Raw genomic sequence first — 27,848 nt, forward strand, 5'->3', positions numbered from 1 at the left:
CCTACAGCCCGCCAGAGTTATTCAAACTGACCAGTCCTAAGCTGTTCACCTGCCCTGCCCTGTCTTGCCCCGCCTTTCCTGTGGAAACCCCAACAAGGGCCGTGGCCCTCACACCCCCCTACTCCTGTCTTCTGCCTCCTGACCAACCTGCTGCTCCCCAGGTGGCCCTGCAGGGTGTGCCGTGCCTTCTGGCTCTGGGACCTGTGAGTATAAGAAATTTTGTTTTCCTGAGCCTCTCCTCTTGTGGCTGCCCCTGACTGGCCATCTCACAGAAGAATAAAAACACTGCTGTGGATGGACACGTAATTATTTGTGGCCATTGGCATGCCCATCCTTGTACTTCTTTGAATGTGCAAATTTGTCTCCAGGGCAGATCCTGAGAAGGAGAAGAATTGGCTCAGAGGGTGTATGAGTCTCAGATTTTAAAAGATATTCCCAAATTGCCCTTGAAAGCTGCTGCGATTTATTGCCACTCCCACCAGTCATGTGCATGGGTCCCCCTGGCCTGCACCCTAACCAGCACTTGCCGGCACCGTCGATGCTGTCTCCTTGTGCTGATGTGCCTTGCTCTGACTCCTGGGAGACTGGCCGTCTTTGCGCATGTCTCTTGTCCACTGTGGTCCCCTTGGGTGGACCGACTTCCCTTCGGAGATTCATCCCTTGAAACTCTCTGCTTCTCATACAGACTGTGACTCGGACCGACGCTCCTTCTTCCAGTGAAGTCTCTCTGAATGACAAGGAACAGAACCACTTGAGGTGGCTCAAGGATTAAGAAGCTCTGTTGAAAGAATCCAGCAAAATGCCATGGAACACAAGGCGTAAGGATGGCCACATCTTACGGAAACTGCGGCAGCTAGTGCTCTTCTCTCAGGGACCGTGTGGGGTCTCTCCTCTCCTTCTCCCCTTCCTCCTGCTGCCTCATCTTGTGGACAGCGCAGTGTGGCTGCCCCAGCGCCAGCACCACCTCTCTACTCCCGTCATTAGCCTGATCTCCCGCTCAATTTCTTGAGACAGAGAATCTGATTGGACCAGGCCAGCCCGTGGATTGGTCCCTTGTTGTTCTGGTGCTCACTCTGTGGCTGCTTGGCTCATAAGGCCACCGCTGCTGTGGGTGGAGCAAAAGCAGCTGAGTATGGGTGTAGACAGAGCTGGCCGTTCACTGACGCCATCAGGCCACAGATCATCCCTTGAATAAGCCTTCGCTCTTGATCCCGAGAGAAAGTGATAGAAGGAAGAAACTCCTAGTCAAATAGGGAAAAACTGGAAGCCAGTCCTTCAACAGGACAGTGGGTAAATACACACATTGGGTCTGGTCACTACAGTCGCCAGAATAATGTCTCCCAAAGATGTCCGTGCCCTAATCCCCAGACCTGCGGATATGTCACCTTACATGGCACAATGCAGACGTGATTGGGGGAAGGGTCTTGAGATGGGGAGATGAACCTGGATTATCTGGGCGGGCCCAATGTCATCACCGGGGTCCTTATAAGAGAAAATGGGAGAGAGGTCAGAGACAGAGATGTGAAAGGGGAAGCAGCAGGTGAGAGGCAGAGAGAGCTGAAGACGCTACATTGCAGACTGAACATGGAGGCTGGGGCCACAAGCCAAGGAATTCAGAAACCTCCAGAAGCTGGGAAGGGCGACAAAATGGATTCTCTCTTGGAGCCTCCTGAAGGAAGGCAGCCCCGGGGGCGCCTTGACCTCAGTCCAGTGAGACCCATGTAGGACCTCTGACCTCCAGAACTATAGGATAAGACATTTGTGTTGTTTAAAACCACTGCATATTTGGTAATTTGCTACAGCAGCAATGAGAAGCTAGTACAGTCACACCGTGGGATGCTAATCAGAGGTCAGGCACCTGCCGCCTCTCAGTGCTGAGCTCACACTCCCTGTCTTCTCTGAAACTGCCCCGATCACAATCTCTCCTTAGGCTGAAAGCAATGTCTCCTGCCTCTACGCCTGAAGCCCTCGGCGAGCCCTTCTGTTACGGCGGGGGTCACATTCTGTTCTAGCTGCTCACTCACGGTTCTTTTGGGGCCATGCTGGCTCATCTCTAGGTCCCTGTAGCCTCATGCATTTAATTACTTAATTAACTAATTACTGATGCCTCCTCCTCTTATTTCAAAAGGGATTTGGAGACCAGACGTCCACCCGTCTAACACCTGCTGAGCACTCGCTGAGACGGGGCACGGCGCTAGGTGTTGGGAGCACAGAGGCCCCCCTGAGGCTGCCTTGGGGACACTACTGTGGGTGTTGTGCTGGGCTTCCTAGCGGGGTTCCATTTTTGGTACTTAGGGTGGAGGCTGGTGGTTCTGGAGTCGCAGCATCTACTTCCAATTTCCAGCAGCATCTCGAGGAGACGGGGCCTCCAGGTACCGCCGTCCGCCTTTGGCGCTAAGTGACTTCCTAATGCACGGCCTTCCTCCGCCCACTCCATGCAGCCGTTTCATCGTTCCAGGACAGTGGCCACTTCCTCCTGGCTCTACGCCTGGTTTCCTCCTGTGACCTCCTCCGAGTCCTTCCATCGGCTCCTCGTCCCTAACCTGGGCAGAGAGCCTTACTGGCCACAGTGCTCCTTGTTGGGAACCAAGAGTCCAGGACCATGCAGTGGCCCCCCAGGCTTTGGGGTAAGGCACACCTGGACTCAGGTTTCTGCCTCCACCACCCACTCGCTTACCTGTGGACTTAGGCAATGACTGCCCACTCTGAGTCTGGGTTCTTGTCTATACAATGGTTACCACAGTAATGAAGGGTAAACGGACATACACACCTGTGACCATTAGTCTGCCCCCTGGAACCTGGCAGGCGTTGGAGGCTGTTTGAGTATACAGTGCTGGGGCATTTTGAGGGAGGGACCCTCCTCCTGGTTTTGTGGGTCCAGAAAGGCAGGCAAGGATGGACCCCTTCAATGCTGAATCCCCAGCCCCTGGCATGTGTTAGTGTCAGTCCAGGTCCTCCAGAAAATGGACACTGAGACAGAGTTGGGTGCAGGAGATGGGCTGGGGGAGATGCCTGAAGGGGAGCAGGAGTAGGGTGGCAGCAAGGCCTGTGGACCAGACATGGGTGTGACACCCAGGAAGGGAAAGGAGGAAGGAAGGGGGGAGGGGAGGAGCCGCGGACACAGGGCACTCTGCGAGAACCTCAGCCCGCAGATGGGCACCCTGAGCCGAGACCGCCCACCAGAGGAGTCCGCCACGTGGCCTGGCTCCCTACCCTTGCTGTTCTCAGTCCTCGGCCAGGAGCAGCTCAGGGATGGGGCAACTGGGCAGATCTGACAGTGTGGAGCTGGAGGCTGCCGGGCACCAGCATTCCTCCCAGTAGGACCTCCCGAGAGGAGGTCTGGGTCATCTACCAACTTGGCTGCCACAGAACTTGATACAGATTTATGAATCACGAAGGATTAAATACACAAGTTGTACAAACTGAGATCACATAGTAGGTCTGGTCGTAGCCATTGCTGCCGACTGAAGTTCCCTTCTTGGTCAATGTGCAGGTGCTGGAGACTGGCAGGCACACGGGTGCCGTGGGTTAGCCTGCTCACCATTTATTGGGGACCTACTGTGTCCCCACCTAGTGCTGGGCCCAGGGCTCCCAAGATGAGCAAGTGTCCACCACCGTAACTTCTCTCCAACAGGCAAAGGGACAGTTGTAACCGACCAACGGCCACAGGGAAGTCTGCTCTTGTTCAGGTTTCAAAGCTGTTTCTGAGCCGATGGCTCAGTCTGCCAGGCACATTAGGGTTGCTGGCCACGGGCAAAAGACTTAGTTCATGCCCTCCCGGGGGGTCTTCTGGCCAGGAGCAGGCCCGGCAGGAGCACTTTCCTGGGCGGGTTAGTACTAAGTTTATTCAACATCCGAAAAATCAAATCAGGAAAAAAAAAAAAGGAAAAAGACAAGTTCTTTCAGTCGTATCCAATATAGGAGAAACAAATATTTGCTTTCCCTGTAGATTTTCTGATCAGTTGTGGAATTTTAATAATGCCACGTGCTTTTGGCTGACCCCTTGGGAAGAAGACGGAAATTTTACATTTGGCCGCCAGGATCAAATGAAGAGAAAGCCAGCTGGTGGATGTCCCGATGTGGTACCTCACTCTGAGGTCGCACTTAGGGTTTTTGAGTTGATTCACGTGGCTGCCACTCAAAAGCTTTCTTCTCGCTGGGATGGACAGGACATTGGGGTCCAGGAGAGATTGGGAGCTGCTGGGACCTCCGGGGCATTCAGATTTTGCTCGTCCCTGACTGTGTTCCTGGTATTTAAAAAAGAAAAATAAAAAAAGCCTGGTCGTGTTATCTCTTTGGTTACAAACGTCTTTCATTTCTCCAGAAAGAAGTGAAAACACACATTGCCACGTAAATGATGTTTACTGAAAAAAAAATCCCCGAGTAAAATCAACAGACACGATCTGGATAAAACAGATCCTTCAGCGACTTCCTCGCAACTGGACGCCTTAATCCCTGCCACCAGCGCTCGCTGGGAGCTCCTTGGAGTTTTATTTGTTTTACTTTCTTGAAAGTGCACGAGTGGGGAGAGGCACGTCCATAATCGTGCCGGGTGAATGGCGAGGAGACATTCTCCGAATAGCTCACCAGAGCATCCGTCAGTAGAAGTTTTTCTTCTCAGCTCATGGCAGCGAATCAAATATTGAAATGTGATTTTTAGACTTAAAGACACATGAAGAGATTTGTTTGACGAAGGAGGAAGTGAATTAGAAAACTCTGCTCCAATGATGGGGAAGAATTTTCCGCTGGGGTGAGCCTAACCCACCTGCAACACGTTTTGCCGGTAAATTAAATGTCCCCATCAAGTTTTCCCAAAGGAAAAGACCCCGTTGGCCAGATGCTTCGTTGGGGGCCGGGGCTGGACCCCATCAGTGGGTCTGGCGGCTCCCTTTAGCAACAAGCTTTTTGGCCTGACCCCACCTGCTTCCCCGTGGAAGGTCCCCTTGGCTGCTTTTTGAGCTGAGTGCTGACAGCTCCGATTTGCTGGCGTGGAGGGACAAATCAGAAGTGATCCGTCTGCCTGCTCAGTGCAGTGGGAAAGGCACTGACAGGGTCCTCAGCCCGCTCTGGTGTCCCGGCTGCAGAAGGAAATGCTAACGGGAGCAGACAGCGGGGGCCCGGGGGTGGCTGCACGGGAGTGGGGACAGGGCAACGGAAGACGGCCTGCTGAGGGCACGTCAGGTGCATCCAGGCCAGACGCAAGAGCACAGCACTGCCGCGGCACTCCTGGAGCCGGCACTGCCTCCCCCCACCGATGGTCCCGAGAGAGACATGACCTCAGGCCTGGTCTTTAAACTGTGGCCCGTGATCATATGGTGATTGTGGGTGGTATCAGGCTGGGCGTTTTTCACTTAGAAAAATGCATTTGGTGGAAACGCCATCAGCGCTCCAAACCCATGATTTCAGGTGCTAGTTAGATTTTTTCTAATAGAAATAACAATAACCTAATTGTGAAGACTGCTGTGAGCCAGGCATGTTGCTAAGTGATAAGTAGGTGGGGATGCTGGTATGAGCGTATGCACACACACACACACACACACACCACACATGTGCCTGTATATATTTCCTTTGGGACTCGAAAGAGCCCTTCGAAAAGTTGCCAGCATCCCCACGTTACAGACGAGGAAACTAACGCCAAAGAGGTGCAATCTATTCCTCAGCTCTCATCACCCAGTTGTTGGTTTTCATAACCCAGTAATAAATTCAGCTTTTTTCTCCCAACAAACACCACCTCGGCAGGAGCTCAGGGGACACCTGTTGGCTAACAGCTCTGCACACCCACGGCCTGCTGTTTCCAGTGCTTTCTCCTGGGCCCGGGCTGTGACTTCGCTTACTTGATCCCCACTCATCAGCGTGATAATGGATGTCTGTGCCAGAGCGGAGCTCAGGGCCCCTCTTCCAGAAAAGCCTGCTTTCCTACATTTAGGAAATAATGATGCAGGTAAAACGTAGGTAACCTGATCAATCCTGGTCTAGAAAGCAACGTTCACCTTTGCGGGGTCAGTCCTAAGGCAAGCGCTCACGTTAATGCATGAAACCTCAGGCGGGTATCTGAGTGAGGAGGGGGGGGGGTCTCCCTCGAAAGGCTCTCCCTCTCCGGAGAATGCTGCACTCCGGGCGACCGACTCTGCTGGGGACAAGGGCTGCTTTCCTGCCTTCCTCTGGGGCTGACGATTGGTTCACACTCAAGACCTGTCTGCAAGCCCTGGAAACAGGTCCGTGCAACACACACTCACACTCACCCCCACTCACACAGTGCCCTCACGCTCAAGTGCATGCACACTCATCTGCACCCTGCTAACCACTGACACACACTCACACTCACCCCCACTCACACAGTGCCCTCACGCTCAAGTGCATGCACACTCATATGCACCCTCCTAACCACTGACACACACTCACACGCCTGCCCATGCGCACACACACTCACAGACGTAGACACACACGTGCACACACATTCACACGCACTCATGCTCACGTGTGGTCCCTCATGCATACGTGCATACACACCCTCACAATCATTGACACACACCCACCCACACGCACACACACATGCTCACACTCACAGACACACACAAATGCACTTAAGGTCATCACATGGGGGTATCTGGGGTTCATGGTCACAGCTGAGGAAGCCCCACGGGACAGGCACCAGAGGCAAGATGCGTTTTAGTGACGTCGGTCCCCGGGTCACCTGAATCTGGTGGAATTCCGCAGGAAGCCTCTACCGGCTGCCAGGCTCTGGGGAGGTGCTGGGGGGGAGCCCAAAGGAGGAGAGAGGCAGCCGGTGAGGTGAGAGGAGCAGACTGACGGGTGGGTCAGGACCCGCATCTCCCAACTCTCAGTGAGGTGAAGGCTCCTCTCCAGGCCTCAGTTCCCCGACTTGTTATGACCTGATCCTTCGCCTCCTCCCATTCTCTGGTGCCAAGAGGCTCAACCGCTCCTTACCAGGGAGACGGGGGCCTTCAAATCCAAGAGGAAGCCTTGCGTCGTTTGCTCTGGGAATGCCGAGTAGGGGTGTGGCTGTGGAGGCAGTTGGCCACCTCACACGCACAGTGCCTTTGCACGTGCTGAGCCCCATACTTGAAGCCCTCTCCCCCAGGGGCGATGTGGTACAGTGGTTAAGAGCACAGGCTCTGGAGCCAGACAGCCTGTGTTTGAATCCTGCCTCTGCCACTTACAGGATGGGTGACCTTAGGCAGACAGCTTAACCTCTCTGTGCTTGTCTTATTTTTGTGAGGACAATGCTGGCACCTACCTCTTCAGTTAGTGGTGAAATTTGATGGGTGAATTCAGGGAGAGTTCTGAGAACAGCACCTGGCACGTGGCGAGAGCTCCCTTTAGCTCAGCATTCTGCCTCCCACCCCAGGTCAGACACTGTTCCTGGCTTGCTCCTTGTCGCCCTTCACACGTCACCTTACACACGCTCCTCAGGAAGGCTGACCTGCTGACTGACAGGGCTGTCCCCTGTTCCTTTCTTTCACGGCATCCCGTCACAACTTACAGCTGCACATTTACAGGGCGTTTGTCCCTTCCATCTCTTCTTCCCAGCAGATTGTCAGCCCCCTGAGAGCAGGGACCCCGCCTGCTCACCGCTGCGTCTGCCCAAGCCTCTCGGGGGGGGTCTGGTGGCCAGGCCCTCAGTGCCTCAGGATGGAAGAGCCTGCGTGGCCCTGATGGGCAGGAAGAGAGGCAGTCCTCTCAGCGCCGAGCGAACGGTTCCAGAAGCTCCTCAGGGCGAAACTTGGGACAGGGGTGGTGGCATCGTACCGGCTCTACCCCAAAGAGCTCCCCTTCTCGTTTCTCTTCCCCTCCAGACAATCACAACTCATCATGTCCACAAAACAAGCTGCTCTGTGCACCGGGCTCTGAGACGCGGAGACAGCAAGGCCCCCATCCTGCTCTTGTGGCCTCCAGCCAGTGTCCAGCCAGACACGAGGGAGCATCTGGATGGGCGTTGTGAGGGCCACGTTGGCTGGACGAGAGGGCCTGGCGGGGCCACCCCACTGTGGTCAGAGAAGCCTTCTCTGAGGACGGGCGACCTCCTGTTCTCCAGGCGATGAACAACTGGAAGGGCATGCCAGGCCAAGGGAACAGAACGATGGGCATGCTGAGGCTGGGGAGACGCACGGGATCCTTGAGGAACTGGGCGGGGGGCAGTCAGGGAGGTTGAAAAGTGGGTGTCAACAGAAAGAGAGCAGCTTCAGAGGGGGGCTGAGGAGGGGGAAGCGGCCTTACAGTAGGAGGCCCAGATGGGCCATTCTCGGAGTGCCAGGAGAGGCTACCAGCCCTTCCCCTGGCGGGGTGGTGGTGGGGAGGTTGGAAGGGGGAGGGGGGAGGGGAGGGGAGGGGAGTAAGGGGTGGAGGGGGGACGACGCCCCTCTTTGGGACGCACTGGAAAGCTGGCAGTGGATCTGAAGAGCAATGGGTGCCATCCAAGACATTTAAGCAGGAGGGCCGCGCCCACTCCTGCTTGTGACAGCTCCTGCTGGCTCCGGCACGGAGAATGGAATTACACCTGCAAACTTGACGAGGAGTTTCTGCATCCTTTTTTTTTCCTTGTGAAAAACACTGGCATTTCGAAGTGAAGGGAACTGTGTGACCCGCGTGGTGCTTGGGGTTGGAGGCCCAGGCCTGCTTCTTGGCACCCAGCTCACCAGAAGGTGAGCAGCAACCAGGCGACCACGGGGACGGCTGCCAGCATGTGACCCCCTGGGCTTCTCCTCTCTGCCGGCGAGAGGAGAGAGGCCACAGAGACAGCAGCGCTTTTGCCCTGGCCACGGGCAAACGGGCCTCAGTTTATCCCATTGCTCATCTCAGGGGCCCTGGCGAGGCGGTCAGGTGCTCACTTGGACCAACCAGCTGAGGCCATGCCTCCTGGGGGCAGAGCAAGAGCCGCTGAGGAGGGGTGTAGACACACCGCCAGGGCCACTGACACGCCTGGGGCAGGACAGTCCCTGAACAACCATCGCCCTGGGGCGCCCAGAGGACGGAGAGAAGGACAAAGCTCCTAGTCGAACAGGGAAACGAAGCCACATAAAACTCCTCCAACAGGGCGATGGATGAACACACACATTGCTCTGGCCGCTGTGCTCAGCCGAAGAGTGGCCCGCCAATGATGGCCGTGCCCTGGTCCCCAAAACCTATGACCCTGTTACCTTAGGTACTCACCACTGGATCCCATCCCCTGGCCTCCACCAGTGAACATACTCTCTAAGTAAAAACTGCTTCCTCTGCAGGCGCGGTGCTAAGACGAGCCCCAGCCCACTTCCCACCCACTTGCCCGGCCCCTCTTCCGTGGACACCCTAAAACCTCCAGCTAGACTGGACTTCAGGACCCCAGCTCTCCCACAGCACTCTCCCTCACTTGCAGGTGACCTCAGGAACTCATCGAACCCCTCTGGAATGATTCCTGCCCAGTGGCCACTTCGTCCACTCCTGTGAGTCTCTGGTCACAAAACGTCCCTGCACCTTTTACCAGATCAGTTCCTACCTCCCTGAGCCTCCACTTCATCTGCAAAACGGGACAACAGCTGCTGGGCTCTCCGGCCTGCAGTCACGAGCGGGGGCTCTCGTGGGGCGATGGGGAGAGGGTTGAGGGGAGGTGAAGGTGGCATCAGTTGTCTGTCACAGCTCTTCAGGGCTTCTGCTCTTCGTTTCCTGCGCCGCTTGGGGAAGGGTTAACGTCTCAGTGCTCAGGAGTGGCCAGGAGGAGGCTCAACGAGGGGAGTTCAGACGCCACTGCTCTTGTCTGAGACGGAGCGAGAGTCGAGGCAGTGGGGGCGGCCGGGCCAGGTGAGGCCACTCGCTCCTGGCCGGGCTCTCCGCCGTCTGATCAGGTGAATGCTCATCTTCCCCCATCCTTTCCCGGCCGCGGCCTGCTGAGATCTCCACGGCCGTGTGTGGCCTTGAGTCCCCCCGGGACCTCGCACAACGGGCTGTTTGTCCCTCGTGTCTGCTCGCAGTAGCTGCTGGAGGGAAGGAGCTGAATCGAAGAGGAACATGGGGTTCCCAGCCCGTCGTTGGGCACCCAGACTCTCAGGCCTGTAGGGGTAACAGCATCGGTGACGCCGCGTGACTTCCGAGGCTAGGTCAGAACGGGTGACACGGCTGGGGATCTCTCTCTCTCTCAGGATGCTCACCCTGGGAACCCAGCCGCGACGCTGTGAGGAAGCCCAGAGGAGCCCAGGGGGGTGGAGTCCATGTGGAGAGAAACTGAGGCCTCGCGCCAACAGCCAGCCTTCTCCACCAGGCACGAATGATGCGGCCTTCGGAGGACCGCAGCTCCAGCCTGGAGGTTCCGGCCGAGGGCCCGACGTGCCGAAGCTGAGTGACTGGTCCTCCTGTCCTCTGTCCAGATTCTTGACTCACTGAGTACGTGAGAGTGATAAATGTGTTTTATGCCACTAAGTTTTGGGGTCACTTGTTACCCAGTTGCAGTAACTGGGTTACTGTGGTAAATCATGACTTGTTGATAAGCCGTTCCATGTGCCAGGGACCGGTCTGGGGGTGGGCTTGGGACCCCATCCTGGCCAGTGAGAAGGGCAGGGCTGTCTACTGAGGGAACTCCTGGGAAAGGTTTTCTGATTTTGAAATTAAACTATCAAGATGTAGTCTCTTTCTGCCTCCCGATGAGGATGTGTGAGGAGACAATGCCTGGGCAATCGCAGCCATCTTGTGACTATGAGAAGAGTGGAGCAAAGACGGCAGAATGGGGAGAGAGAAAGAACCTCGGTCCACAGGTTAATGAGACACCGAGTGTCCAGTCTTGAGTGCACCCTCCTTCTGTGAAATAACGAACCCCCGTATTGCTTAAAGCATTTAACCTCAGTTCCTTTCTGCGTGGTGCACCGTCTCTCCCTCATGCCCCACCTTTGCTCTGTCCTGGCTTGTCTCGGAGTTTGGGGCAGAGAGGGCTTAAGACGCTCTGATCCACAGAGGAGGGTTTCCTGCCTGTTCACCTTCTGACGCCAGGAACAAGAGGGACCTGGAGTGGGATTTCAGGGGTCTGATGGTAGAGAAAAGAGGTCAAGAAAGGGAGGAGAAAAATCAAGAACAAAGACCAGTGAGGGAAGAAACAGAGAAGATTGTGCAGTACAGACGGGAGTAAGAACAAAGAAACAGGACAGAGAAGACGCAGGTAAAGTGGGCTCAAGGTACAAGACGTCCTCTGTGCTGTCCTCTGATTCTAGAACCTTCTTCCTCACATTCTCCCACGAGGCCAGATGGGACAGAGATTAAATCTACACGCTCTGGAGTTAGAATTCTGACTCCATTACTTCCTAGTGGGCACATTTGATCTTGGGCAAATTACTTAAACACATTGAGCCTCATTTCCTAGTTTGTAAAATGGAGAAAGATGATAAAAATGCCCGTCCAAAGGGGTTATTGAGAGGAAATTTGTGAGGAGTCTACTACCTGTAAGTACAGAATCTCAGTTCAGACTGACTTAAGCAAAATATTGAATTCTTTGGCTCCTGTCCCTGAAAGGTCAAGGAGTACCTAGCTTCAGGCGTGGCTGGATCCAGGGATTCAAATGATATCATCAGTATTTGAACTCTACACCTCTTTTGTCTCTTTTTCTTTCAGTGGCATTATGTTCAGCCAAGCTTCCCCTCCATGGTCACAGGCAGAGGCAGCCCTGTGTCCTTTCTTCTCAGCAGGCTCCAAGGGGACAGTGCCCTGCCGCTGGTCTGACCAGCCAGTCAAGTGGGTCTGGCGGGTCCTGAACCCATTTTTACACCTATTGTGTAACCAAGGGGATGGATTATGCTGGTTGGCCAGCCGTGGGTCTCGTGTGCCCAGCCCCGGATGTGGAGATGGGGCCAACTCCCCCACCTACGTGGGCTGACGTGGGGTATGTGTGTGGGGGGCTGTCACTGGGGGGGTGACAGGAAGCAGAGTAGTGCAGCAGCGCAGAGTGGGTCTACAGGAAGTGCCGTATGGCCGTCCCCTCCACCGCCCTGCCCTCACTCCCGGGGGCAGCAGTTCCACAGCAGACAGGCCCTGAGCTAGAGGGGACTCCTCAGTGGAAAGCTCATCAAGGGCAAATGACTTTTAAATAAAAAACTGTGGTAAAATACACCTAACACAAAATTTACCATTCTAACCAGTTTACGGTTCAGTGGCATGAAGCCTGCTCATGTCGTTCTCTTGCAGCCGTCACCTCCATCCGTCTCCAGAACTTTCCATCTTCCCAGACTGAAACTCGGTCCCCGTGAAACACAGCTCCCCCTCCGGCTCCCCCAGCCCCTGGCGACACCCTTCTGCCCTCTGTCGCCGTGAATTTGCCTGTTCTCCGTGTCCCGTACAGGTGGACTCACACCGCGTGTGTCTTGTCTGTGGCCGGCTGTGTCAGCTAGCACGTCCTCAAGCCTGGACAGTATTCCCTTGCGTTTTGTTCATCCGGTCATCTGTCGAGGGACACTCGGGTTGTTTCCAGGGCAAATGCCTTCTAAGCTGCGAGCGTGCCCACTTCCATGTCTGTAGGCAGCGCGACACCCGCGCCAGCGTTCGGCTGGTCCCTTCTGTTCTTCCCCAAGCCCGTTCTCCAGCTTCAGGAAGGAGCACGAGCCGACCAGCGTAGCACATCGGAAGAGACGTGATGAGGAAGACGATTGACGCTGTTTTCCGCAAAGGAAACTCGTCTTTAAGAGAAAGAAGAAACCCCAGTTGGTCTGGGGGCCGCAGCTCACAGAGGAAGCGCAGCTGTCAGAAGGGGGCCCGGGCTTTCCAGGCGTTTACTGGAACTAAACGGACACGCTGAGCTTGGTCTTGTCTGTGCCGAGAACACGCTCTTTCTGGGATCAAAAGGCTCCCGAGGGTGGGGAGAGAGCTCGGAGCATGAAATCGCGTTACTGGAAAGGGTTTGGGGTGCTGTTCTGGAGGCGGGGGCCTCGGGACGGAGGGGGCGGCGACAAGCCCGGCCAGGCTGCCGAGGGCACGGAGGGCAGGGCTGTGGCAAGCGCCCTCCGCCTCGCCCAGCGCCTCCAACGCGATCTGGAAGGCCTCAGGGGCCAAGGTTGGGTGCCACGCCAAGGAAGTGAGGGCTAAGATCTCATCAGATGCATCAGATGGACATTTAAAAAAAACCAAAAAGACACCGTGTAGACCCAAAACAACAGTGGCAGCAGAACAGGAAGCGGGTCAGAGACTGCAGGTTCGTGAGCCCCTGCGGCACAGGTCTTTGAATGCTGGTGAATGACCACAACCGCCTCCGACAGGGTCTCCTTGCCTGGGTTTCCTAAAGGCAGATTGATCTCATTGCTCCCTCTCTAGCACCTTCTATGGCTCACCACTGCCCTTGGGATTGAGAGAAGCTCCTTAACTGAGCCCCACGTGACCCGGCCTCTGTCCATCTCTTCCTTGACCTCACGTCTTCCATTCCCCCCTTGCCCTCTCAGCTCCAGCAGCACGGAGCCACCTCTGGGTCCTCCAAGGCACCCTCCCTCTCTCTTTCCTGGGTTTGCACATGCTGTTCCATCTGCCCGGCGCGCTCTGCTCGTGCCCTCTTTGCCCGCCGACACTGGGTGTTCTTTTGCTTTCAGCACAGACATCGCCACAAAGGGCCTCTCCTCTGGGCCCCCACCCCCGTCCCCGGGCTTTTCTCCTTATGGACGTGTCCCTCTATCGCACTTACACCTTGATTTGTCCCCCCCAAGGTTGCTCAGCCTGAGTACTATTGACGTGAGGGGCTGGACCCTTCTCTGTTGTGGGGCGTCCTGTGCATGTTGGGTGTTTAGCACCCACTAGGTGCCAGCAGCACCTCCCACCCCCAGTTGTGACCACCAAGAGCGTCTCCAGAAGTTACTAGCTGTCCCCTGAGGCATTGATGACCACCACAGGGGAGAGAGGATGTCACTGCCGTGTCGTCACTCAGCATACACTCACTTGTTGGGTAAATGAGTGAATGAGGGGCCTGCACAGCACTAGCCTCTCAGGGACGCTCCGAGTGCTGCTGGACCCCAGCGGGACAAGGCCCTGTGCAGGGCGAACAGGGGTCACCGGGGTGACCCCTTCAGGGTGCCGTGAGCAGCAAAAGCAGAGCAGCCTGGGCTGGCAGCCTGGGGAGCAGGCCCGTGCGTGGTGTGGCCATCAGCTTGGATGAGCTGAGTCTCCATGTCAAGACCTGTGACGTCCCTCACAGCAGCCACTCGCCATGGGCTGTTTGCGAGCACCCCAGCTGTGGCTGGTCCTCACCGAGAGGCGCAGTGAGCGCAGACACGTCAGAGCACAGAGACCCGGCAGCCGAAAATGGGAAGCAACCCGTTCACCACATTTAGTAATAATCACAAGTTGAAATGGTAATATTCTGCAGATATTGGGTTAAATAAAATATATTATTAAAATTAAGTTCACCTATTTCTTTTTACTTTTTCTTGTGGCTACTAGAAAAACTTAAATGACACATAGGATGTGCATTTGTGGCCCCCACGTTTCCACTGGATGGCGCTGACCCAGGGCCAGAGTGGGCAAACCACAGCCTGCCATCGGTTTTCGTAGGACCCGTGAGCTGAGGATGGTTTTTACTTTTTTAAATGGTTGGAAAACAACAAAGAAGAATAATATTTCATGACATGAAAATTATGTGAGATGCAAGTTTCAGGAACAAAGTTTTATTGGCACACAGACACATTCACTGGTCGCCGGATCGCCCAGGGCGGCCTTCAGGCCACAGCCGAGATCCGAGCAGCTGCCACACAGGCTGAGGTGCCCAGCAGTGAGCTTTTCCCTGCCCGCCCATGACGGACAATGGCTGCCGACCTCTCTCCAGCGCACGGCCTCGGCGGGGGCCGGGTGGGGGGCAGCTGAGTTCTCACCGTGAAGGTGGTGAGAACGGCCTTAGACATCACGACGGTTGGAGGCTCTCCAAAGGGCCGTGGAGCATAAACACATACGCGGTATACCTGCGGAGTTAAGAGAGGGAAGAGAAGCTAACATGGACTGTGTTCCATGGGGGCCCATCGTTTGAGCTACACAGTCTTGACTAGTCTCGCTGACCCACCTCCCACTCCTCCTGATACATCTATTATCTGATTGTTACAGAGAGGCGAAATGAAAGCCAGAAAGGTGAAGTAATTACTTCTCCCGGGACATGCTCCATTGCAACTTTGTTTACAGAAGAAAAACAAATGAGACTTAGCATTAAATCTGTTGAGAACTGCATTTGGTTGCTAGGAACAGAGACCTGAGTAAAATATAGGAAACAGAGATATTTCTCTCTTGTGTGAAAGAAGTCCAAAGATGAGCAACTTGGGGCTAGGACAGAGGCTCCAGGGTCATCAGGGACTCTGGTTTCATCTCTCTGTTTGCTCCACCACCCTTAATGTGTAGCTTCTGAACTATATCACCTGATGACCCAATACGGCTGCTTGAGCTCCAGCCATCACATCTACATTCCAGGCAGCAGAAAGGAGAGAGGAGAAGCAGCAAAGGGACTTTCATAAAACATTTTCTGCATTATTATGTGCTAAATATTGCGCTAGATGTTAGGAGTACCAGAGTGAAAAAAACAGAAACTCTGGTGTTCCTTTAATAATCAGCAACAAGAAGTCTTCCCTGAAACCCTTCACTCTCTCACAGCCCTCGTCTTCTCCTTCGGCAAATCCTGCAGCACCGCCGAGACCCTTGTGTAGAATCCGCCACTCTCACCTCTTCCCCTGCCTGGTGGGAGCCACCCTCACCTCACCTGGGCAACCACAGTACCTCCCACCGGTCTCCCAGCCTTGCCCTGGCCCAGCCACGCTCCAGGCTATTCTCCATGCAGCAACCAGAGAGGCCTTTTAAAATGACATAGGTCATTCTTGACATGTCATTGCTTCTGCCCTCCCCCGGCTCCCATCTCAACCCAAGTAAAAGCCTCACAGCCACCTGCATCTCCCGTGAGACTTCCCCTCCAGCACCTGCACTCTCTCTCCCACTCTGCCCCCACCATGCCCCGATTGCTCTCTGCGCTCCAGGCCCACTGCCTCTTGCTCGTCTTTGAACAGACACAGCCCTGCCCCAGGGCCTTTGCACTGGCTGTTCTATTTGCCTGGAAAACTCTTCTCCCAAATATTTGCATGGCTTGTTCCTGCTCTGTCTTTAGGTCTCTGTTCCTGCCGCCTCCCCAGAGAAGCCTTCGCTGACCACACCCCCACTGTCCATTTCACTCATCCTGTTTCCCACCTCCTGCCATCGCCACACCAAGTGTGTGAGGCTGGGGGACTTTTCCCGGTGTTTTCACTGCAAGCCCCTCAATTCCTGAAACTGAGCTGGACGCAGAGCAGGCTCTCACTGAGGTCTGTGCAATGAGCCATGAGCTTTTCAAGGTCTAGTCCTCGTGGACGCCATTAACTGACTTAGGAAGAGAGCTCGGGACAGCCGGCCGCGTAGGCAACGGCGATCGCCCAGGCCAGAGTGGACTTGATTCTTTGTTCGGCTTTATCTTCTGCCTCTGGCTTGTACTTGCTCTCAGATCCAGGAGCGTCTTGGGATGAGAACGCCCCCCCACTCGCCGCTATACCTACGGGATTGTCCTGGTGGCTTCCATTGTGATGACTGATGGCCAGTGTCTTAGGCTCAACCGAGCATCTGGTTGCCAGCACGCCCTGTGCTGGGGCCTCCCGGCCCTGAGGCTGACGCGGGCCGGGGCGCATCCTTCTCTGCGGCGGGGTGTCCTGGGCCCTGCAGGACATTCAGCAGCATGCCTGGCCGCCCTCCACTAGATGCCAGCAGCGCCTCCTGCTTGTGACAACCAGAAATGTCCGCAGACACTGCCACACGTCCCCGGGTTGAGAAGCGCCGCTCTGTAGAATTAACAACCCGCTCGGTTAGGAGTCGAGATGCGACCATGGGTGGAGCTGCCAGGTGTCCCCCGACTTTCCTCCGACATTCAGTAAATTATTCGCCCATCACGTGGCAGCCACGAGGGCGATCTTATCTTCCTAAGGACTCACGGTCTAAGATAATTGGAGCACAAAGCAAAAAGACAAGCCAGGTTTCCACTGAAGCTGTAAAATCGAGGTTTCCACAGTATCCTGGTGCCATTAAATTGTTCATGAGGAAGAAAAACACTACTGTCCCCTTTCCCCCCGAACTCAACAAAACAGGTTGAAAATCACATTGTAAGCTTTCAAGATCTCATCACAAAAATCATAAATTAATACCAATTTTAAACAGAGCCACATAGCTCGGGCACCGTGTAGTCCCAGCTCCTATCTAGGAACCTCTGCAAAGTTACATTCAGAATTTGGGGTTATTGCCCATTTTCAGGATGAGGAAACTGAGTCTCAGAGTGACTTGCTTAAAATGGTATGAGTCTGTGACTTTCTCAGTCCTGTGTGTCTGGAACCTGATAAAGGTTTGCTTTACCAAAAGGGATGTGCTGGCTCAGAGGTGGGGAAAGTTTACTGTGAAGCCCAAAGAAAGGGAAGAACAGGTGCGAAAGAGCAGAGCTGGAGCCGAGACCACGCTGCCTGCCCACGGCCTCGTCCTGCGCCGCCTGCGTCTCCAGACGGCCTCTGCCCGGAAGGTGCCTGTGTCACAGGACTGGGAGCAGAGCTGCCCTCTCCCGACCTCCGGGTTCGTTTCCCAGGGCAGGACTCCCGTGGGCTCTGCCTGGGTCGCACGCACGTTGCTGGACCAACACCGAGCCCACAAACTGAGCCACTCTGGGTGGTCCGGCCTGAGTCACGTGTCACGGGGGCAGCACCTGTCACCAGAATATGGAGGATGGAGGAGTGGATGCTGGCAGCCACAAAATAAGAGCTGCTTAGCTCAGAACCGAGGTGTGGGTCCAGGTTTGAACGAGGCCTCCTTCTGGAACATGTCCACCGTGACCACATATATTGGATGTTTTGAAATAAATACCTGGGAAAAACCCCCTTAATCTTCATAATCCTACAAGGAAGAGATCATTATCCCTATTTTGCAGATGAGGAAACAGAGGCTCAGAGAACTTTGAAAAGTGCTTTGAGGGGCTGGCCTGGTGGCACAGTGCTTAAGTTTGTGCCCTCTGCTTAGACGGCCCAGGGTTCGCAGGTTCGGATCCCAGGTGTGGACCTACACACTGATCATCAGGCCATGGTGGTGGCGTCCCACATACAAAATAGAGGAAGATTGGCACAGATGTTAGCTCAGGGTCAATCTTCCTCACCAAAAAAAAAAAAAAAAGAAAGAAAGAAAGAAAAGAGCCTTGGGATTAGCAAACTAACTCCAAAGTTCTAACTCCTCATCTCTGTGTTTTAGGACCTCCAGCATATCTCAGATTTGTCCCAGAGAAACATTCTCCAAGTCCCTGGCCCCCTGTTGACCAATTACTTAGAGGGGGCTAAGAGGACGGGAACAGGAAGCATATTGAGAGACACAGAAAAGGGGCAGAGGGAGGGCTTCGTGGAGGAGGCATTGCTTCCCATCATCCACAGGGTGAGGCTGGGCTGGCCGGTGCAGAAGTTGAGTCCAGGCAAGGACGCAGTGCTGAGGTCCAGAAGCAAGAGGGCTTCCGTCTTCAAGGAAATGAACACACTCCCTGTGTCTGGAGCACGTGAAGGAGGAGCGAGTGGGGACGCTGAAGATGTAGTGAGGGTCAGATGCCCCAGAGACTCACGCGCAGGAGCTGGAAATTTCCCCCCGGGACAGCCTGGGTCAGTTCCCACCTTGGAAAGATGGTGCTGGCTGCACTGTGGGGAACGGACAGGAGGGAGGCCCGTGTTCACTGAGCACCCACTGCGTGCCAGGCACTGTTCTAGGCATCGGGAATAGAAAACGAACAAAGCAAGTCCCTGTCCTCAGGGAGCTTCCATTCTGGAAGGGACACAGGCAGTAATCAAATAAGTAAACAGATTCAGCAAAATATATCTTATTCAGTAAGGGCCGCACAGCTAAATATCACAGGGGAAGGACAGAGAGGGTGTGGGTGATGGGCGCTGGTTCAGCCTAAGGCCCAGTTCAGGAGAGGGACGACAGAGACCAGGACTGGGGGGCAGGGGAGAATTTAACGACGTCCCCCAGCGGCCGCCATCTCTGGGCTTGGGCCTCTGGGGTGCCCACGCTGCCTGTGCTTTGGAGCAGCTGTCGAGCCGATATAAACATTTAAAAGTGGATATAGCTTGGCTCTCATTCAGCAAGTAAATAGTTGTCAAATCTTCCATTTTGAAAGGACTGGTTCCCTGTGATTTGTATAAATTTTGGAACAGAGTAGAGGCCGCACACACAGAAAACCAGGTCTCTCCACGTCAGGGACGGGCCTGGGTTTCAAAGATGCAAACTGTTCAGATGGGAACTCATTTCAAAGATGGAGACGAGCTAAAAATCATGAGAGTGACGAGGACAGATCAAACGTGTCCAGCATCCAACAGACACAGCTTCCTCTTAGAAAAGCAGAAACGTTTAGAAATAGAGATTTGAAGCTTTGGATTTCTGAGATTAAAAAATGCAATTTGGTTGTAATTTGCCTACGTTTTCCAGATACTCAGCAGTAAGCATATTTTCTTTGGGGACTGGCTCCAACCACTGATACTAGACTTTGGGGTACCAACCTAAGTAGTTGGATTTCAGGAAAGCCAACAAACTTAGCATGCCATTTATTCATTTCCCCCCATGACACTGACAGAGATGACAAAGATGGTGGTACTTGCTGTGGGGACAAGGTGGCGACCGGGCATCTGTTCGAGGGTGGGTAAACGGAATACTCTTTTCTGATGGCAATTGGCAGGATCTGCCAAATTTAAAATAAGTTTGCCTTTCAAAACTAAGCAATCAACTTCCAGGAATCATATTATGAAAACATCTAAATCCTGAGCAAAGATGGTGATACGAGGATGCACACTGTGGCGTGGTTTCACGTGTGGATGCAGTCTATATGCATATACACACGCACTCTCAACTGGTTTAAAAAAAATGGTCATACTTCCCAACAACAAAATACTTTTCAGCTGTTTAAAAATAAAATAGACCTCAGCCCGGTGGTCAAGGTCAACATCAGCAGCTGTTGGTTGATGATGGAGCCTGATATGATGTGATGAGAAGGGCACTTCACCTCTGGGGTCTTCCTCCCCGAAACCCACGGGCCGGGTCTCACCGTGAGAAAACCGTCAGACGAACCCCAGCAGACGCCGTCCTACAAAACGCCTGAGCAGGCCCCTCAGACGGCCACGGCCATCGAAAACAAGGGCAGCCTGTCACAGCCCAGAGGAGCCGAAGGAGACACGACAACTAACGTCATGGGGTGTCCTGGGTGGGGTCCCGGAGCAGGAAAAGGGCATTAGGGAAAAGCAAAGGAAATCTGAATAAGGTATGACTTTAATTAATAATGATGCACCAATAGTGGTTCATTAATTACAGCAGACATGGTGCACAAATGTAAGTTGCTAATAATAGGGACACTGGTGTGTGGGGACACGGCAACTGTGTACCAGGTTTGCAATTTTTCTGTAAATCTGAAACTGTTCTAAAAAATAAATCTATTAAAAAAAATGAGGTAGTGGGGCTGACCCCGTGGCTGAGTGGTTGAGTTCGCGCGCTCCGCTGCGGGCAGCCCAGTGTTTCGTTGGTTCAAATCCTGGGCGCGGACATGGCACTGCTCATCAAACCACGCTGAGGCAGCGTCCCACATACCACAACTAGAAGGACCCACAGCTAAGAATATACAACTATGTACCGGGGGGCTTTGGGGAGAAAAAGGAAAAAAATAAAATCTTTAAAAAAAATGAGGTAGAAATTTATGGATGGATATGAAGGAGGTTCAAGGTCACGGAGTGAAAACAGTGGTCCCGTTTTTGTAAAATGAAATCACGTGTGTGTTTATGTAAGGACAAACGGTCTGAGAAGCTGCCCCCTCCCCCACAGCAGCTATCTTGAGGGTTTGGGGTTAAAACACACAGTGGGAGGGAATCTTTGATGCTTCTATAACGTTTTGAAATTTTTACTATGCACATGCAAGACTTTTACAGTACAAAGTTCAGGAAAGATATTTCAGACACACACACACACGGAGACAAACAGCTCCATGATGGGTGGGAGAAGGCAGGGAAGTTCAAACAGCCTGCTCCGATTTCATTGCGCACAAATAGGCCCCAGATTCACCTCCCTTGATTCGTAATTCAGAGTCAACAGCATGGACAAATTAGAATCCCCTCCAGGTTTCTGGGCACACTGAAAAGGCCTTATTTCTAGAAAGTTTGACGTTGACGAGCATCTGTGGGCTCCGCCGCTGTCCAGCTGTCAGAGTGGCTCGCCTTGTGGTGGCTGCCAGTTACTGGGCACTCGCTGGCTGGCTGGCCCTGGGAAGGCCTCCCCGTCATGCCCTCATTTATTCCTCAGAATGATCCTTCAAGGTTGGTTATGTCATCACCACCTTTTAAAATATGAGGCCCGAACAGAGAAGGCCACTTGTCACCCAGCCAGTGAGGGAAGGTTCAGGTCTAATCCGGGCTGTCTGACTCAGGAGCCCCAGCTTAACCACTCACCCCTGGCTCCTCAGGGCAGGAGCCGTGACGAAGGGAGCTGCCGCCTGAATGAGAATTCCCCTCTTGGCCCCTCCGATGAGGTGCCCGTTCACCAAGATGGTTCCAATGAGCCTGAATCTCCACGGCCATTGTTTATCTTTCTGGCGGAATATTTTGGTCCCATAACCAGGTGCACGTGGCATATCGGTAACAATCAAAAGGTCCAAGGGTGCATGAAAACTCAACATCTGTTGGCTAAGCTTGGCCCGTACGGAAAGTATACGTTCGTCACCAGTATTTACGTTTTACTTATTTATTTTTCCCGAAATCCCATCAAAATAAAAATCAACCATGTTGCCCCGAAGCCCTCTGTGATGCGCAGGAGGTGCTCTGACATCATTTACTGTCGGGGGACAGAAAGCAGCGAAACGGAAATTCACAGCAAGGGGAGGGGGGCGCACGGCCCCTGTTGGGAGGGAAAGAGATCTTTTCTGTTTCCTGACCCAACGTCCTTAGGAGCCGACAGCGTGTCTGAAACACGGCCGACCCGAGCAGACTTAGAGTCAAACAGTTGGGCCCCTTCTGGTGGAAACCTCGGTGGAAATCTCAGTGAAATTTCGACCTTTCACTTCTGCAGCCACACCACCCACTTCACTTTGACACATCTGTCTGCTTCAAACGCCACCAGACCCGTCATGTGCAAAGAAATAGTGAGCAGGGCCCACGTTTTTTCTTAAACGTTCGCCTGCCGTGTCAGCAGGGCACAGTGATCTCCAGATAAGAAGATGCCCCCTCCTTAGGATTTGTTTTATGGCGAAAAGACTTCACACCTGGATTCCCTCCCACCAGAGCGTCTTCAATGGAGGGAGCTCGTGCCGTGTTCTTGGACAAGGGGTCTGCTTCAGATCAGCAGAGGAAAGCCTCCCCATGTATTCGGCACCCTCTCTTTTCTGGCCATGTGTGAAATGTCACATGGTTCCACGCAAAGAGTCCGAAGCTTCCTTCTGCGGTTGCCCTCTCTGGTGAAGACCTAAATCCATATTAAACACATTTCTCAGAGGTGTTTTTCCTTTTTCTTCTTCCCCTTTTATTGTTGGACTTCATCTGGTGCAAAGGTTTCTCCTAGAGAAGTAATTTAGAGCATTGTGGCATTTCCTTTCTTAATTAATCCCAACTGGGGCCTCGTCCAGAGAAAGCATCCCAGTTGATGGCTTCATCACCGTGCAGGGGCTCTTCCTGCCGCCTTTGTAAACACCAGCCCGGCCACAGGGCTACGGCTGCGTTCTGGTTTGAATTAAAACCCGGGCTGGAGGATCAACCCAGCTGTGCTTTCCTGTAAGCTCTGTCAGTTTTCCAAAGCTTGTTAACATGCTAATATAAAAGGAAATAGGACGAACTTCAAGGAATTTACAACTGGTCTTAAACTTCAAAGACGAAAGCTACATCTATACAACACACACACAAAACCAATATGTCCCTCCACCCCCTCCCTTCTCAAACACAGCCCAACACAAGACAAAAAAGACTCAAACTAATAAAAGTTCATTTAGCAACCCGGGGACGGCTCGGGACGGCTGGTGGTTGGAAACACCGCGGCCAGGATCCACGATGTCGCAGGCCCAGTTACAACATGAAGCTTTAGGGATTGTGAAATATGGGGCAAAATCAGTAGGTCTGATTGGAGACGTGATAAATCTTTCTCCAGCCCTCGAGAGGGTGATGCCAACCCAACCTAAAAGTCGGCTCCCCGTTCTTCCCCAAAGCAGAGCTGGCCAGGTGGGTTGGGGGGGCGGGGGGACCCAGTCATCCTCCCCGCCTCCTCCCCAGCTTGGCCGTGGGACAAGGCAGAGCACATCCGTTCTGGCGACATGGGCTTGTGAAGAACACGGGCGGGCACGTTCCTTTGCAAAGGGTGACTCATTTTCAGAGCCGTCTCTTGGAGATCTTGACAACAAATAGCAAAGCACAACTTTTTAATTTCCTTTTAATGTTCTCCTTTCTCCACTGAGTATCAACAGATCCTATTTATCTCAGCCTGCCTGGGTGTGGGTGCCAAAACCCAGTTCAAAGATTCTCGTTAACGTCCTCTGAGCGTTTCCAAATTGGAACCCAAACAGCGAAGCCGAAGGTTCCGTTCAGCATGAGGCTGACGGCTGCGGCCATCGCTCCCTCATTCCTCAGCCTCACTGACAGCCGACCGTGGGCAGAGGGTTCTCACCGATGCTCAGGGGAGTCCAAGAATTGCTTTGTCCGCTGCCTTGATGCTTCCGAAGCTAGAGATGTAGGGTGGTCATGTCCCTCAGCATGGGCATTCTGAACGTCAGCACTATCGACAACCTGGGCAGGAGAACCCTCTGCTGTGGGGCTGGGCTGTGCATTGCAGGAGGCTTAGCAGCATCCCTGGTTTCCTACCCACTAGAGGCCAGTAGGACAACCGCCACATCCCAAGGCATGACAGCAGAAAGTGTTTCCAGACACTGCTGAGCACCCTCTGGGCTAGCGTTGCCAGATAAATACAGGATGCCTGTTTAAATTTGAATTTCAGATGAACAATGGACTCTTTTCTCTACAATATAGGGATATTTCATGCACTATTTGGAACACGCTTGGAAATTATGTTTTGTTTATTGGAAATTCAAATCCAACTTGGCATCTTATATTTTTATTTGCTAAATATGGCAACCCCACCTGGAAGACAGTATCTGCCTGCCCCTTCGAGACCCACTGACTTGGGCGAATGAACAAGTGAGAATAATTAGCTTCTGGTCCCCAGTTTGTCCCATTTGAGGCCATATTATCTCAGAAAAGCCATGTAAATTCTTGGAGCCTTCCTCTCATTGGTGTAAAATGGGCTCACGATGTCTGCCCTACTGTGATCAGATGATTCAAGGTGACCAGCCTTTACTGGGCAGGTGAGTACCGGACCCGCTCACAGCTACCCGGGGACCATCCCTGCCCCTCTGGGGTGCAGAGCCAGCCTGGCCCCAGGCTCGACCCATCAGAGAATCAGATTCCCCCACACACAGGGATTGGCTCGTGGCCGCCATGGGCCCTGAGCAGAGCCCATGGGAGATGAGGCGGGTTTTGCTGGGACTTTTCAGAGACTCACTGGTGTCCGCTGACCCTGAACCTGGAAGGTGGGAGCTGACGCAGAGCAATGCGGAGCCGAGGGAGGGGGGAGAAGGCCGGTTCCTCAGGGAGCTACCCCCAAAGTCTTCTCCACTCTGGACTTTTCTTTGCATAAATTAATAAATCCCCTCTTCACGGAAGTTGGTTTGAGTTGGGGTTTCTGCCACACGCAGCAAAAGCCCCAGTCGACCCCACGTGTGACATGGCCTCACCACGCTAGTCAGCTCTGTGTTCCGGACAACCATGTTATTGTTGCTGCTGCCATTGTGTCCTCAGTTGACCGGTGATGTCTTCAAGTTCAAAGGCCATCTCTTCTCTGCCATTGGCTTTCCGGGAGGGGGTGCGGGGTACCAGGCTCTGGGGGGCTTGAATAAGAACAGATAGGTACAGGAGTGGATGGATGGACGGATAAGTTAACAGACGATTGCTGCTGTTACTCCCTCTTTTCTGCCCCGTGGTGCTTGGCGCTTGTGTGGTGATGAACGCCGAGCTGGTTCCCACCGAGCCCATTTCTCGCTTGGGGGCCTTTGCCTTTGGACCGTCTGCCTGCAACACCCTCTCCAACATCTTCTCAAACCTCACTCCTTACTTTCCAGGTCTCCACTCAAATGCCACCTCCTCCAGGAGGCCTTCCCTCATCACCCCTGGCAGCCATCCTTATCATGATCCCCTGCCTTATTTCATCTGTGGCCACTATCACCATCCAGCATTATCTGTGCTATTTGCCCACTGTCTGTCCCCTGCCCCCACCACGTAAAGTCCATAAAGACAGGATCTTCAGCCTTTCTCACTGCTGTGTCCCCAGACTCTAGAAATTCCATCCAGCTAGTTGACGCTCTATAAATACCTGTTGCATGAATGAATAAATGAACGAGTGAATGAGTTATTTACCTGTCTGGCTGCTTCTGCAGCCTGCAGCCCCTGGAAGGCAGGGCCTCTTCTTGCTGGATTTGAACCCCAGGGTCCAGCTGAGCTGTGGGTACTGAATGAGGCCTCAGCATGAGTGCTGGATGAACAAACGGGCCTCACGAGCAGGCTAGACTCTGAGGAGTCCAGGGAACCAGAAAGTCTGTGTGGGGCTTCATCTGTCAGCCCCCCCAGGGGCCCATCTGCCCCTGCTGAGTGGCCCTCCTGTCCTGGCGGCATCAGCAGGCAGCGGGGACGACATCGGCATCGAAGCCGGGCGGGGCAGCGTCCAAGCTTGGCCGGCTGTTTCCTGACCCTGTGGTCCTGGCCTTTGGATGTTCAGCCGCAAAGTGGGAAGAACACGGCAACCGTGAGCATTCACGACGCAAAGCATGCGGTGCACTTAGAAGCATCCAGGCACGCCAGCACAGGGCTGCATTTATACACTTGTCTCTCTTCATTCGAGCAGCCCTGCGTCCATCCTTCTATCCCTCCAGGGGCGGGAACTTGTCTCTACAGAAAGAAAGTGGCTTGTTCAAGGTCACACAGAGAGTCGGCATCTTCTGATCCAGTCCTGGAGGTGAGACCCCGCCTTGCCTCGGGGCCCCCTCCCCACGGCACCCTGACACTTCCCAGCTTCCCCACCCCGGGCCCATTTTCCTGCAGTGAAATCCTCAGGGCCTCTCCCTCCCCCCGTGGGTACATTTATTCTAAACAGAAAAAAATGACAAAGTCGCTCATAGATCGAGCTGTTGTTCACACTGTCCTGTCTCTGACAGGCTGTTAGAGAAGTTGGGAGGGGGTGCTGCTGTTACGCTTTTGTTATTCGGTGCTAATTAGAAGAAAGCCGAGCGTGGGGGGGAGCAGCGTCCCCAGAGGCCGGCTGTTTCCACCGGAACTAGAGCGAACCAGAGGGAGGTCTTCTGATGCCCGCACTGCGTTTCAAGCAGAATATTTTGTATTGCTCTCGAACAATTAAAATTACCTGGTCGATTGAATAGCATAGATATGTTAAAAAATTTTAATAGTTAAAAAAATTTCTGCATTCTGAGTATTTAAATGCTTCTGACTGTCAGCTTTGTCTGTCACAGTTATGATGAAGATGCTTGGGGAGTTCGCTGTGTGGGACAGCGTGCTTTTGATCAACAGAAACGCCCATTCTGCATCCACAGACTGAGCAGAAGCGGCGGATCGGAGCTTCGTCCCTTCGGGGGAGGCAGGGGGTGAGAAGGGAGGAACTGGAGCCGAGGAGTCTGGAAAGGTGAGACTGCAAGGAACGTTTTTTCCTCCAAAATCTACTATGCGCTGGTTGCACAGCCCAGTCTGCGTTCTAGAAACAATGCTACAGGATCTTATTGAATCCTCACAGTAGCTCATGGGGTGAACCCCCCATTACTGTCCCCATTTCTGTAGAGGAGGAAAGTGAGGCTCAGAGAGGTTAAGGCATGTGCCCAAAGTCACACAGCAGGTAAACGGCGGTACCAGGATTTGAACCCAGTGCGTTGAGCTCCGGTGCCCCTGCTTTTGGCTGCAGCGCTGGCCGCCTTGCTGCAGGCGCTTTATTGCTGCCCAACTGTCGAGGTGAGGACACTGAGACTCAGAGCTCCATCCCAGCTGGAGGCCACCTGGCGGGAAGAGGTGGAGCCCTGACCTGGGGTGGCCTCCCAGCTCCAGGAAGAAGGAGGTGCAGGGAGCAGGTGGAGAAGGTGTCACCAGCATGGAGGCCTGACTCTACTTTCCCGCTGGGCGACCTCAGGCAAATGACTTCGCCTCTCTGTGCCTCAGTTTCCTCACCTGTAAAATGAAGACATTAATAGTTCCTGTCTCATAGTGGGATTGGAGGGTTAAAGGAGACAATTTGTGTCGGGCTCTGCACAGTGTGCAGGTCACCCGGTAGACCCTGGTGAAAAGCTGGCGGTTACTGTCGCCATTATGATGATGATGATTCTAGAGCCACGCCCCTTCCGGGTACCAGGATGTTGCTGGCAAAGCTCTGTTATCAAGCTGAGTCATCTCGAGGAAGCGTGTAGTTCGCTCCAGCTGAGGGTTCTCCCAGAGGGACACCAGAGCATTGGGATAGAGGACCTCGAAAGCGCTGGGTGGCTCTCCCTGCCCTCCTCTGAATCCTTCCTATTGTGTGTCACTCACTCATTCGTTCATTCATTCATTCATTCATTCAGCAATGCCAGGGACAGTGCAGGGACAGGCTCGGGGACACACAGCAGTGACTCCCACCATGTTCCCGAGTCTACGTGTACGAGGATAGAGATTCACGAGGCAGCCGGGTGACAAACCCTCTGAAGCCAGGTGCTTTCTGCTTTCTGCCCACTTCTCTCAGAGGTGACCAATAGGAAGGGGTATTTGTTGGCACATTTACTTTCCAACCTG

Source organism: Equus asinus, chromosome 15 (assembly GCF_041296235.1).
Source record: "Equus asinus isolate D_3611 breed Donkey chromosome 15, EquAss-T2T_v2, whole genome shotgun sequence".
Classification (NCBI taxonomy): domain Eukaryota; kingdom Metazoa; phylum Chordata; class Mammalia; order Perissodactyla; family Equidae; genus Equus; species Equus asinus.